Source organism: Staurois parvus, unplaced genomic scaffold (assembly GCF_062004578.1).
Source record: "Staurois parvus isolate SC_StPar_1 unplaced genomic scaffold, SC_StPar_1.0 ptg000202l, whole genome shotgun sequence".
In the NCBI taxonomy this organism is placed as follows: Eukaryota; Metazoa; Chordata; class Amphibia; order Anura; family Ranidae; genus Staurois; species Staurois parvus.
In genome coordinates, this window is record NW_028317998.1 from 5387036 (window position 1) to 5402202 (window position 15167).

General features: G+C 39.6%; 1 pseudogene; it reads left to right on the forward strand.

Moving 5' to 3' along the window:
• Positions 1–3832: 3832 nt before the first annotated feature.
• Positions 3833–10852, forward strand: LOC149461459 (uncharacterized; annotated as a pseudogene).
• Positions 10853–15167: the final 4315 nt, after the last annotated feature.

Consider the following 15167-nt stretch of genomic DNA (forward strand, 5'->3'; position numbering starts at 1 on the left):
TAAAGTAGACCTATAGGCAAAGCTTTTTTTTTCATTTTATATTTAGAGGAAGGGAGGGTCATAACCCCATCAGATTTTTCTTTTCGCCATCTGTGTCCCATTGCAGAGACTTCCCTTCACTTCCTGTCCCATAGCCAAACGGAAAGTGCGAGGAAATCCCTACAAATTAAGGAAATTCCTTGGGGATCCCCAGGTTACCAGAACTAGTGTCCCCATTTGAATATTTCCCCTCATTTACTTATTTTGGGCCAACCCAAAATTTGAGATTTACTTTTACTTTCAATGATACTGGTAAACAGAAAAAATAGAGAATAGAGAGGAGGGGGAGGGGGTGTTGGGTCACAGACAGCAATAATAATTGACAGGTGTTCTAATCCCTCTGCACTCTATTGAAAAAACAACAAAAATGTTTTGCCTTTAGTTATACTTTAAGCCTGAAACCTAATCTGTATACTTGCTGTGAGTCAGATACTGACACCATTGGATCAGTATGACAGTCAAGCAATTAGCATTTTCTAAAGGAGAGGTCAGCAACTGGAGATTCCAAACTTTCTAATTACAAGTTTGCTTTAAATATTTTGTGGCACAAGAAAAGGCAACATCAAGTACAGCAGTATAGAATGATTGATAGCAGCAAATGAAATATACAATATAAGGTTAGTTAAGTGAGATGTATTCCTTTTTATAAAAATATGTAAAAAAAATGTTTCATAAAATTAAACTTTATTATTGGACAGTATTGTCAGAATGCAAATGTAATTGAATGATTGTTTTTATGGTTAATGCATCCTGTGTCACTTTTACAAGTACATTTTACAACATAGTAAAAAAAAAAACTCTGGCATATCTGCTATGGTCCCTTATGCGTCTTTTCTGTTTATTCTCTGCAAAATTAATTGCCTAAAACTACAGGATGTTGCATTCAGCTTTTTTTTTTGTCACATTCCACTGTCACAAAGTGTTTATGCCAAACAGCTTTCCTTTTATCTCTCTCTGCTCTTTTTGTTCTAAAAGGGTGCTTGTAAAATAAAATGGAAATGCTGACTGCATATGGGTTAAATGTCAAGATTAATCTTCTCATGCAGGCTTCAAGACATCTGTTATTCTTGTTTGGAAATTCTTTTTGTAAATCCTCTAAACTGATAGCTTGGATAATATTTTAAAGGTTATTTTCCATTTATTTAACTACAGTAAGCTACAATACTGTTTTATATGAATGGTCTTATTTGCCTTGCAAAATTTGAAATAAAGGAAACAGTTGTAGCCGAATATGAATTTGTGTGGTAGTTTTTTGTTAGTGTTTGAGAACATCGAATATAACACAGAACATCAAATTGCAGATATCAGCATTATATACTCAGGATGTTATGTTGGGGATAAAAACATGAAATAAATCGCATTACCATAGGATGGCAGTGTGTGATTCTTCTGAAGGACCAGAAACCTTATTTTTCTGTTCAGTGCACATACTGTATAGCCTATTCTTTGTGTGCTAGAACACTTTTTTGTTTTCTAAATGTAATGCAAGAAATTTGTTTGTCTATCTGGCAGATCAGGGACATTCATGTTGTTTTGAAAAATACTTGCTTCTGTGATGGATAAATTCACTTTTATCATCTTCACTCCAAAAATGATGTTAAAAGAAAAAGAAAACCAGACCATGATGATGAAACTTGGTAGCTGTCTCCATTATGCTGTCAATAAGGTAGCCATTTGCTGCCTGTGTTCGTGACATAAAAATAGCAGATGCGGTGATATTGGCTGAAATCAATCACCCAGAAACCTATACTGGGTCGTGTGTTTATGGCACACAATCAGCCACAAGTTAGGTGAGTAAGCACCGCAGACAGTAAACATAGTCGGTATTCTTTGACTTCCATGAACTGAAAGAGGAATGTTCAGTAAGGTCAAGAGCTATAGGAATAAGGATGTGCAAAGTGAGAGAGTCCACAGCAACAAATTACACATGTAGTTTGCAGATTTTAAAGCAATGATACATTATTTCTGATTTGTTTATTTGGATTTTTGCACTCTGCATATTATGTTTGGTTTTCAATACAATACATTCTTATTTGTGTATTTGGTAAATGAACTTGATAACTTTAGTCATCTGTATCTAATAACTAGTATAAATGAGTATTTAAAATACATTTCAGAGGCATTCTCTTAGTTTTTTCAGTGGCTGTGTTTGCAGGCCATTGTTAAAAAAAAAAATCAATGAATAAATTCTGAATTCTGACGCTAGTGAATGGAAAGTTTTGTATCAATAGAATGGGCTACAATGTAAACTCATTCAATAAACCTAGAGAAAACGAGTGACTTTCCCATGTTCTTAAGTTCACCGTTAGTACAATTATTTTTCAAAACGCTCCAGATGCATTTCTAGATCCCTTGCTTTCCATTACATATGCACCTGTGGTGGGGCCTCTCTACAGAAACTGCTAGCCTCACATAACTGCTTATCTTTTTTTTTTCTTCTTCAGTCATTGCTAAGCACTGCACTGCAACTCACAGCATTGAGGTGTTAACAACTGTTTTCCATATGCCCTTGCGGTAAGCCTTCATTCATCTATGCCGATTATTGTAGGTCACTGTACATAATGTGTATAAGTCCTTAGGATGTAAAAAAGATGGATACCAGTCACTTTAGTAATCCTAAAATAATAATATACTTATTGCAAAATGCAATAGGGGTGGGAGTGTGAAGTGAAAATCGGTATATCCTACAAACACAGTTGATCCCATACACGAGACTAGGCTTCAACCCCTTTTGAATCACTGATAAAGCCTCTTTCTGTAGACCATACTGGCTGGACTCCCGCAGAGCTTTGGCTCTCTGGCAAAGTAGGTTCAAGTGGTATCTTAATATTTATATTTCAAGGTAAGACAGCATGGAAAGGTTACTGTGTATACTTCCTAGTTCCAGCCACTTACCACATTTCTATTGTTGAGGACAGTTGCAGCTTGTTCCCTCTAGGCCAGACACATTTGGCTCCAACAGCCAGCATTTTCAGGAATACCTCATGAAGATTACAAGTGGATGTTTGGATGCTCCCTGCACTGACACGCACAGGCAACACACAGAAGATACACCTTTGCTCCTCCTCCAAGGAAAGTGGTTGACAATGTTGTCTCTAGAACTGCTGTCAATCACTTCCCTTGGAAGAGGAGCAAATAATCTGTCTTATGTGTATAGCCCGCTCAGGCCACCTGGGTGGGCTGTACAAGCAGTATCCTTATGTAGTCTACATTTTATGAATTATGGGCCATGTGGTCCTGAGTAGTGTAATCAGTTGACTGGTGATGGTGCTATGAGTGTATTCTCCCTGACCAGAAGTTTGGAGAAGTGGTAGAGGGGAAACAGAAGGATGTGGAAAAGGATCAAAATGTAAGTTTTTATGGACTTTGTTAGAAGTAATCACTTCAGTGTGCTAGTTTTGTCTATGCAGATGTGTTTTTGATTAAAATAACAAGGCTTTAGTATTTTATAAATTTTATTAATTTTTAAATCTCATTACAATTCCCTATTTCATTCAAAATCATTATCATCCAGTCATACAGTATTTTCAATGTAATTTTCATAGGTACCCTAAACTTTTTCAATTACAAGACAAGACTGAGCACAGCAACAAGTGCAAAGTAGTTATACTGCATCAGTTAGGTCTCTCTCAGGCAAACATTTCAAAGCAGTCTGGGGTTCAAGATGTGCTGTTAAAGATCTTTTGAAGAAGCACAAAGAAATAGGCAAAGTTGAGGACTGTAATCGCAATGGTCAGCCAAGGAAACATCAGATGAAAGACACATAATGCTTACTTCCCTTCTACATTGGAAGATGTCCAGCAGTGCCATGAGCACACAACTGGCAGAAACCATTGAGACCAAGGTAAGCCAATCTACTGTTTAGAGAAATCTGTCCAGAAGTGGTCTTTATGGGGAAATTGCAGCCAAAAAACCATACCTCTGAGGTGGAAACAATGGTAAGAGACTCAACTATGCATGAAAACACACTGTAGGAACTGGGCTGCAGAAAACTGGCAGCAGGTGCTTTAGACTGATGAGTCAAAATTTGACTGCAGTAGCAGTAGCAGGAGGCAGTTTGTTCACTGTGAAGGCCTGATGAGTGGTACAGTAATTCCTGCAGGAGTTTCTGCAGGCAACAGTGAAGTATGGTAGAGGCTTCTTGCAAGTTTGGGGCTGCCTTTCTGCAAATAGAGTTGGAGATCTGGTTAGGATTAGTGGTATCCTCAATGCTGATAAATACAGGCAGATAATTTTGCTGGTGCCTCCATGGCAGCATACCTGTAATAAGCTCTGCCTTAGACTCCTCCCTCAGGACCAGTGAATATATAAAAAGAAAGGATTAAGGTACCCCCATCATTCTCCCTTTTTCCTCATACCTTATGGTCAGTGAATGTGAAGTCGGTCCTCCTTACCTCTGCCGTGAGCAGCTTCCACCTGGGTTCAGCCTCTCCCAGTCGCAGTCCCTACTCTTGGGCAGCTAAAGGCACTGATAAGGTAGGGAGTCCCTTCTGGGGGTGTTTTGGGACAGCAGTTGTTGCTCCTCCAGTAACACGATACCTGCCAACAACTTCATGGCATTCGCTAGGGCTTAGGACAGAGAGAACAGCTATACCTGTCCTTTCTTCACGACTTTTCATGCACTCCTCTGTTCCTCTGTTTTTTGTGCTCTTGCTGTCTCCCAAGATGCTTGTCTTTCCTCCGTTTGGCTTGTTCAATTAATAATTTTTTTTCCCTGCTCCCCTATAGAGCCGGCGCTTTCCCATTACTGGCTTTTCTAAATGTCCCGGCTTCTTCCCAGGCACACTGCGCATGTGAGATGCCCGCCATGTCTAAGCTGGTCAGTGGGGTCCTAGGGCAGCCAGTTTTCTCATGAGCGGTGCAGCTTGATGTTACGGCGACCATATTGGCTATGGACAAATATGATTTTTTTTTGCCCTTAAAATCCTTTTTTTTTTCCTTCCAGGATAAGTAGGGAATTTGTTTCCCTTTATTCCACCACTTCCACTGTTTAGTCCCGGGAGCTTTAGTGTGGCCTCATGTGGCTTCAGTGTAGGTCGGCCTTGCTGAGAGCTCCTGGAAGCTCTGGCAGTAAGTCTTCTCTTTCTTTCTCTCTTCCTTTTCGTTTTCCCTCTCTTATTTTCCTTTTGTCCTCTCTTTTCTTTTTTTCTCTCCCTCTCCCACTCTTCCTTCTTCTCATGCCCTCCCCTTTTTTTATCATTTCCTTTTTTTCTCTTCTCCCCCCAAAAAAAGGGGAGGGGGGGAAATGCAGTAATCTAAATCCTCTTCCTGTCTTATAGCTGCTCTTTTTGCCCTTTATAAAGAGTGGGTAAGTGAGCGCAAAACAGATCAGGTGAGCAGCTAACATACAGGGTAATCCTCAATACCTTGGAATATAAAAATGTAAATGGGGTATGTAGCGCTAAGGCATGAATATCAAGCAAAGAGAATATCACCAAATATAGTAAAAATTCAATAGTTCGTATAGTGTAGCAAAAAGGAAGCTGGATATGATTCAATGGTGTTTCAAATCCCATCCAGTAGAATAAGGAAAGAATTTAGTGAGGTTGTGCGCTTACCACAAGTACACACAATGTAAGTATTGTATGCAAATAACTGGGCGTCACGGTCTGGTCAGCAGCCTTGGCAGCATCTGGTCACATGAGGACATCTGGGTCACAGGTCCAACGTTGTCCAGGTCCCCGCTGGCTCTCAACTCCAAACCGCCACCTTACAAAGCTCATTAACAAACGAGCCCGGAGGCAAAAAAGTGCTAATAGTGAAGTACGTTTATTTAGAGCAAAAAAAAGGTGAGCTAAAACAGCAACAACTCACATCAATAAAGCATACATCCAGGCCCAATGGATAGGTTCCCTGGTGGCTAGTAGTTCAGTCAACATGCAAAAATATACAACTCCAGGTCCAATAGATAAGTCCCTGGTGGCTAGTGGTTCCCTAATACCAAGGCGTCAATAGGGTGGATCCCTTAACATGTTTCGAGCTAAAGCTCGTTTTCAAAGGGGTGAATCCTGACCCTAGACGCCAATTTTAAAATACCCGCGGTCGCGCATGCGCATTACGCGCCACGCGCCGCTCCGGGATACTGCGCATGCGCGAATGACGTCACACGCTACCGTGTGACTACTGCGCATGCGCGAGCGCATCATCAATGTGGATGCTGAAGCCCAAGTGTCCACATCCGCCCACACATAGGCAGGCTTAGGGCGGGTCTGGACGGCTGCTCGTTCCTCCATGAAACTGGAGACTAGAGCAGCATAAAAACAAAACCAAGATACATTGGACCACCAGGGACATATATACAAGAGCCATGGGATATATCCAAATATATAATTATGACATCAGATTAAAAAGAACAACAAATATAATTATGACATCAGATTAAAAAGAACAACAAATATACACTGTTGTACATGTATAAATTTCTGGATCAAATATCATTAAAGTCCTTGCGATGATCCATCAATCAGTGCATCCAAAGTAAAATATATAATAAATACACCTTTATTAAAAACATATAATAAGATCATGACTCTTACAGGTGACTTATATACAATATTCTCATAAATGAATGCTACATACACATAACGAATAGTCAAATCAACACTCATGATCATAAAGATAATATAAAGATATTATTATACTCCAACCAGCATGATTAATAATATTGAATAAAATGAAACAAACGCTCAAAAAATGCAGAAAAGAGTACCTGTCCCGCACAATGGACTAGATCTCCCTATTTAGAAAAAACGTATTCACGTCAAAGAAGGGGGATTCAAACAATCTGCAATGATGAATCACATCATGTATATATAGCTGGAAAAGAAACTATTACCCAGCTTATAAAAAAGGCAGTATAAATTAGAGACACTATTCCATCATATACCGATGAAACCATAAATAAATGCACCCTAGGTTAGAATATAATAACCGGAATAATTGAAGAGCAAAAATATAATATAGATAGCACAGTGGACGAATAAACATCTATAATAATAAAAGATGAATAAAAGATAAAACAATAAAAACTACTAAAATCAGAAATCAACTATTATCAATAAAACAGTTGATGTCCAGGTCTACATTCAAGCCTTTGGGTTGAAGGGACTTGAGCTCTACAATCCACTTCGTCTCAAGGCGGGACACTGATCTCCTCTTATGACCCCCCCTCCAGTGCTGGTCAATCACATCAATAGCTGTGAATTTGAGAGTTGAGGGATCTTTAGCATGAAAGTCCCTATAGTGCTTTGATAATGAGTGGTACTCAAAACCCTTTTTAATTTTATTGTAATGTTCCCTGAGGTGATCCCTCAGGCGTCTTGTAGTCCTACCCACATATTGGAGGTTACAGGGACATTGCAGAAGGTATACTGTATGCGTAGTATTACATGTTATAGTCTGATGAATGGTATATCTTTTTCCCGTAATACTTGATCCAAAGTCTCTAACTTTGGTCTTGTGCACCCCATTATATCTACAGGCAATGCATTTATTGCACGGAAAGAACCCTTTAAGGCCGAATGGTGAAGTCATACTCCTAGGCTGATCGACTACATTAGGGGCCACCAAAAGTCTAAGTGGAGGTGCCTTCCTAAAAGTAATCTCTGGGAATTCAGGTAGAGAGTCACCCAAAATGGGGTCATTCCTAAGGACAGCCCAATTCTTCTTAATAATTCTGGTGACCTCTCTGAATTGGATGGAGAAATCCATAATAAAAGGGCAGAATCTATCAGGTTTTACTTTTTTCTCCATTGTGAGCAGATCCTCCCTATCCAGTAAGCCAATCTCATTGGCAGTTTGATCCAAAATGTGAGAATTATATCCTTTCTCCACGAATCTGGCTTTAAGTGACTCTGATTGGTAATGGTAATCAGGTAAGTTAGTACAATTCCTCCTCAGCCTGAGGAATTGTCCCCTAGGAATATTATTTAACCAGGTCGGATGGTGACAGCTGTCAGTGGGTATATATCCATTCCTGTCCGTACTTTTAAAATACGTCCTGGTCACAACTTTAGTACCACTATTAATTAAAACCAGATCTAAAAAGTTAATTTCTTTAAAATCATACTCATAAGTTAACTTAATATTGAGGTCATTGTTGTTCAAAGTAGTAAAAATTTTTTTTAATGAAAACTCATCCCCCCCTGCCATAAAATTTGCTATGCAAAAAAATTTTTTCTGGTTTGATCATGCTTTCTACCTACAAGTTACAGGTGTTGCGATGGGGGCTAGGTTTGCCCCCAGCCTGGCCAATTTGTTTATGGCCAGGTGGGAGGAGGATTTGGTGTACTCACGGGACTGGCCTCCCCTTATTTTTTTATCGACGTTACATTGATGACTTGTTTCTTTTATGGCAGGGGGATGACCATTGGGAACACCATTGGATCATATCCAGCTTCCTTTTTGCTACACTATACGAACTATTGAATTTTTACTATATTTGGTGATATTCTCCTTGCTTCATATTCATGCCTTAGCGCTACATACCCCATTTACACTTTTTGCCCTTTGCTTAAGATGAGTCGTTCGCCGCCCGAGCAAGACCCTCCTCTACTTCAAAGGTAAGGGCCTCCAGTCAGGTAAGTGAAACATAAAAAAAAAAAAAATAGAGTGCGCTTATACTGATACATTTATGTATTTCAGCCCTGTATGCCAGAAGAGGCCCAAGAGGATATCCAGGCACCATGAGGAATCCAATGAGGGCAGCCCGAGCCAAGCTCAATCTTCCAGATCCAAACACCATTCAGCTGGGGTGTGTTCTTCTGCCAAAAGACAATGATCCTCACGTTCCCCAAGCCCTAGACCTCAAAAATGCCAGGCATGTGAAGCCACCTCTCTACTGGGCAAGCTAGTCTGCAGAGACTGTTTCAGGGATTATTCAGCGGAAAGAGGTGCAGAGAGCCAGCAGGTTGTGGACCTACTAAAAAAAAGTGGTCAAGGATTCACTCGCAGAACTTGTAGCATCTAATCTGTCACAGCTATCATCACACCTTCCTCAGGAGGAGGCATCAGATGCGCTACTACCAGGCCCATCCTTGGGCAAACACTGTCACCTAATAGCAGACCGGCCATCTAAACAATTTGGAGAGTAGGATTTCTCGGATGATTCAGATCCTTCGGGCTTTAGCTTTTCCCTGGTTCAGCCCTATGTCCAGGCAGTCATGCTTGCCATTGGTTGGTAAGAGACTGATTCCGCAGCAAGGAGATCAAAGAGCTACTTTAAATTTTTTAAAAAGCGAATTATCATCTTTACTCTGATGGCTAAAATCAGGGACGTCATAGAAGGGGAATGGAAAAGGACAGAGAAAAGATTTTCTCTCAATCGCCTGGGCAAGCTATATCCCCTTTCAGAAGCAGACTCCAGAATGTTGGATGGTCCACTGGTAGTGGATGCAGCGGTGGTTCGCCTAGCAAAAACCCTAATGTTGCCTATGGATGACTCAACCTCGTTTAAAGATCTCCTAGGCAAACAAATAGATCTTGACCTAAAGAGGGCCTATCAGATGGCCAGAAATGCCTGCAAGCCAGTGATTGTACTGACGTCAATCTCCAATGCTTTGTGAGCATGGACAGACAACATAGAGGTGGCTATGCAGCAGGGAGTTCCCAAGGAAGATATAGTCAAGGCTTTGGGTGAACTTGAGCTCTCAGCTGACTTCATTGGTGAAGCAGCTATCGATACAATAAGATCTTCCGCAAGATCAATGTTGCATGCCATTATGGTTGAAGCCGTGGGCGGCCAACATGGTGTCAAAACAAAATTGGTGTAAAATTCCTTTTGATAGTAAAAGCACTGTTTGGAGAAAGGCGGGAAAGGGCCATTTCCAATTTCACAGGAGGAAAATTAGGCCTGTTGCCCCAAGACAGAAGACCTGGACGTACCAGGGGATTTACTTCAAGGTTTCAGCAGTTCAGGGGCAAAGATTACAGGCAGTTCAGACAGGGCAGAGATTCAAGGACATCCTGGAGAAGCACACAATCAATCTTTTTGAGGACCCACAAACAAAAGGCTCTGCCTAACCCGCAGGACACCACCAAGATTGCTTACAAGATCGCGTCCATTGGGGTATTTCTCCTGGACCATAGTTGCCATAGACGCCAGTGCAATTGGCTGGGGGGGGCACACTGTGACCAGGTGTCAGTTCAAGTAAGATGGGCTTTTCACGCAACAAGAATCATTTCAAATATTCTGGAAATTCAAGCAGCTTTTCTCGCTCTGATAGCCCTGGAGTTTCAAATCAGATGCAAGCCAGTCACTCTCCGAATGGACAACAGGGTGGCATTTTCATACATCCAGCATCATAGGGGGACCCACAGCAGGTTCTTATTGAGAGAAGTGGAACCCATTATCCTTTGGGCAGATAGGAATATAATGGATCTAACCGCAGTCTATCTGCCAAGCCACCTAAATACAAAGGTGGACCTTTTGTCCCTAAAATTTGTGGACACCAACAAATGGTCTCTGCATCCCAAAATATTCAATTGGATTGTGAATCTTTGGGGTCTTCCTGATCTGGACCTCTTTGCTACAGCAGACAACTCCAAGGTGCCGAGGTTCATTTCAAGTCTGCTTCACCCCCAAGCCAAGGCAACAGATGCCCTCTCAAGTCCGTGGGCATGCTACCTGGCCTATGCATTCCCCCCTTGGCCTCTTATCTCGATGTTCCTTTTGAGGCTTCTGACGGAAGTCATAACAGTAATAGCAGTCCTGCCATACTGGCTGAGACATCCATGGTTTCCTGTAGTGGTGTTTCTCAGTGTTCGCTCACCGATAAAGATGCCACTCATACCTTTTCTTCTGTGTCAGAATTAGCACACACATCCGAATCCTCACAGATTGAATCTTCACATATGGTTATTGAAAGGCAGAGAATCCAGGACCTAGGATGTTCTTCAGAAGTTATTTCGACTCTATCAAATACAGAAAAACCTCTACAATTAATATGTATGACAAGGTTTGGAAAAAGTTTAAAGCTTTTTCAGCCAGCAGGAACTTCAATCCAGATCTGCCCTCTACTTCTCAACTTCTGGACTTCCTCCAGGCAGGCCTTAACCTAAGTTTAGGTCTGAGCACCTTAAAAGTGTAGATGGCAGCGATCTCGGCGGCAACTAAGAGGTGGGCCAAAGATTTGCTCGTGGTCCAATTTTTCAAAGGCATTAAGAAGATACATCCACCCGTCAAAAGACCTTTTCCCACCTAGGATCTGTCTGTAGTTCTAGAGGCTTTGTCCAGCCAACCCTTTTCTCCATCCGAATCAGCTTCTTTGTGGAATCTGACTCTAAAAGTGGCTTTTTGAATAGCAGTATCATCTGGTAAAAGAGTGTCAGAACTTCAAGCCCTAGGAGCAGAAGAGGACCACACTACTTTCTACTACTTGCTCTCTAATTCCTGTGTCACCTCCTCACATGCTCACCTCTAAGACTTCTCCTGAGCTTCTCCTATCCTATAGAACTCCCTACCCCAATCTGTCCTACTATCTCCTAATCTATCCGTTGTTTAGACGTTCCCTGAAAACCCTTCTCTTTAAAGAAGCCTATCCTGTTTCTAACGAATACACTTTGTTTTTACTTTCTCTGTCAGCTCATCCCCACAACTATTACCCTTTGTATAACTTGACCCTCCCTCTTAGATTGTAACCTCTAATGAGCTATCTGATTCCTCTTGTACCAAATTGTATTGCAATTGTAATGTCTGCCTTCATTTTGTAGAGTGCTGTGCAAACTGTTGGCACTATATAAATCCGGTATAATAATAATTAAGAACTACCTTTGTGTAAAGAAAAACAAGAAGTTCTGGAAGTAATGGTTTGCCCCCCACAAAGCCCTGATCTCAACATCATTAAGTCCGCCTGTTATTACATGAAGAGACAGAAGGATTTTGAGGCAGCCTACATCCACAGAAAATTTTGTGGTTAGTTCTCTAAATGTTTTGAACAACCTACCTGCTGAGTTCCTTCAAAAACTGTGTGCAAGTGTAGCTAGAAGAATTGATGCTGCTTTTGAGATTGGTCACACCAAATATTGATTTGATTAGGATCTCTCTTCTGTTAATTTACTTTACATTTTTTGTAATAACGTTTTGCCAGGCACAAGTTTAACTTTATAGATGTTGCTACAATTACAGGTATTAAATTACACTAATATAAAATAGATACTGTATTGTTCATTTAGAGATCATATGTTTAAAGCAATACAAAATGTTAATATACTGTATTAACTATGAGTATGTTACATGAAATCCGTTTCTTAGAAGTAAGTTTTCTACAGAGAACTGTTACCTTTTTGAGATGCCTATAAATCTTGGCTGAGTATGGAATGAACAGATGTACAAGATGAAATCTGGCATTGTAAAGTATACTTCCACATCCAAGTGTTCAGTAAAAATTCCATCATTTTAAATATATACTTTATGAAAGAACTATCAGCTTGATTTTAATAGAAGTGCTACAACATACCAAGAGCTAAGTGACAACACCTGCTTTGCTATTTTATTGTAAGACCTATCATCACTTAATGCTTCTGAAAGCAATCATCTACTAATTTTTTCTCCAAGGCTATGAAGTGGAAAAGTTGTATTCAAAATGATAGGATGCAGTGCATGTTTTTCCAGTTATCATTCTACAGTCTATTGTCTGGTCTAACCAGGAAACATGTATGCATTAATGCTATTATTGCTAGCTAATTACATTAAAAAAATGGTAAAAAAAGGTAAAATAAAAAATCTTTCAGAGAAGAATGGAACAACTAGTCAGTGAAACGCCTTTAAAGATATGTGTGCTGTTGCTTTGTTTGATATGGTGCAAAAATATATAGACAGAATAGCTCACTATAGCTCACAGAATTAGCTGTCATTTCCCCCCCAGCTAAAAGAAACAGTTTCCTTTTAGTTTCTTTTGCCAAGTTAAAAGAAACATAGTTTCCTTTTAGTTTCTATCCCGAGATAAGAGAAACAAAGTTTCCTTTAGCTCCGGGGAAAGTGACAGATAATTCTGTGAGCTACAGTGAAGAAAAAAAAGCTGTCAATTGCGATTAAAAACTGGCACTGACATGTAGTGACAGCCAGTGAGAGAGCCTCTCTGTATACACTACTCCCTCACTGTATACACTGCTCCTCTCCTGCCCCCTCCTTGCACACACTGCCCCCCTACCCCCTCCACCCTACAAACAGGACCTGTCATTCATATGCTATCACATAGGACACCAATAGTCCCTATGTGATAGCAATAAAATCATAAGTTAAAAAAATATATATATACACATGAAAGTAGAAAACAATACAAAAACAAAATTGGAGCCTCCCCACCCTCACGTACGCAGACATTTTGGTTTGGTTTTCAGCAACATGCATTCTGAATTTGCAATATCGGTTTGATCCAGCTTGACCTTGTGCTTTGCATAAATACATTTCTGAGGTTTCATATTACAGAAACATTGTCATTTTTAAAAACGGTACCTTTTTATCAATAAAGTCCCTAAGGTCCAGTCAAGTAACTTTGCTTCAGTGTGCAGGAAGCCTTGGCTGATGACCATGGCTAACATCAGAACAAAGATGGCTCTGTTCGTCTACACAAAAAAAAAATAGATAAAGGTTTGAACAAAATTGTTCAAATGTAATGATATCATTCTCTTTACAATAGATAAAGGCTTGTCAGTGTGAATACTGTGACCGTTATAAAAGGTTATACATGCCTGTAAGTCTTTCACTTATACAATACTTAACATGCATGCATAAAATACTGTATATCTGATGTTAGGTCCACTTTACCAACTGTCTGTCCAGCTAACTCATGGGGGTTGATTTACTGAAAGAGAAGAACATTTTCACTCAAATGTTCACATAGTTTACTGAATAAGGTAAAGATATGTTTATAAAGATCAAAGTAAAATTTACATGCTCAACTGAATAAGGTTGACTGCCACGAAAAACAACAGACACTTCAAATGGTAAGGTGGATGTTCACTTACCTTAGTGAAAAGTGAATTATTTTTCATTTCCTTTGCACATGAATGAGCATTCTACATTTTAAACATTTATTAAGCAAACAGAACATTAAAACTGCTAAGCGAAGCCTCTATACTTCTTTTGCATATCAAGACCACAGGTGTGCATTGTGGGAAGGAATGATAAAACAAAACTGTAGCACTTAACAGCAAAAATGAAAGCCTGCATTTGTTATGCATAAATATGGGTAGCTTTCATGTACACAACAAAATCACAATTTATACATAATAATATGTTTTTAAAACAAATCATTCTTGATAAGATTGTTTATATCAAATTGATCAAATTGTCACATTGTCTGTAAAAATACAATGAAATGAAAGCAGTTTGACAAGGTTTTGGGCAGGTGATCACCCTCTCCATGCTGTGACTGGTTATATAAATGATATACATTCTCTTCAATGGCAGGCAGGGAGTTAAAGTGTTAGTAAACTCAAAACTTGAAAATTCATATTAAGCTATCAAAGTATTTTGTCTGACTATGTGTGCTCCTCTATTATTTCCAAGTCTATTATTAGTTTGCAATTGCCTGGTGATCATGCCAGATTGTAGGCCATTTGCCACACTGTGCATGAATCAATTTCAATATCAGGAGTCCATAAACTTCCTCTATTCTTCACAGCTATCTGCCCCATGTGAATCTCCTGCAGGTCATGTGGGGTGACTCAAGGTTCTCGATTGACAAAAAAAGCACTTCTGCATTGCTTCCTAATTATGGGGATTTTTTCTAATTCACAGGCAGTAACATGCACCTGAGGAGTTCATATTCAGAAGTGCATGGCCCTGATTGTCACAAGGCCTGGATAAACAGTGAAAAAAATAGGAAGTGCTCTGCTACCAATCACAATTATTGAGCTTCCATGCATGATGTGTCACGTTGGGCAGCTGAGAAGTGTGTAAAGAACTATTTTTTATATTGATTGTACTTAAATAAAAACAAGCATTGTTTTAATGTATTTTATTTACACAATTTTATTTATCTTAAAAACCTTTTTAAAAAAAAAAAATCAAGAGACTGCAGGGACGTGTGAAAGATGCATCAACTGTATTCTGCTCACAAATTTCACATGGACTTACTGAATAACTGCATATAGATTTTGTGTGCATGCCCCTTTAAATGTTGCAT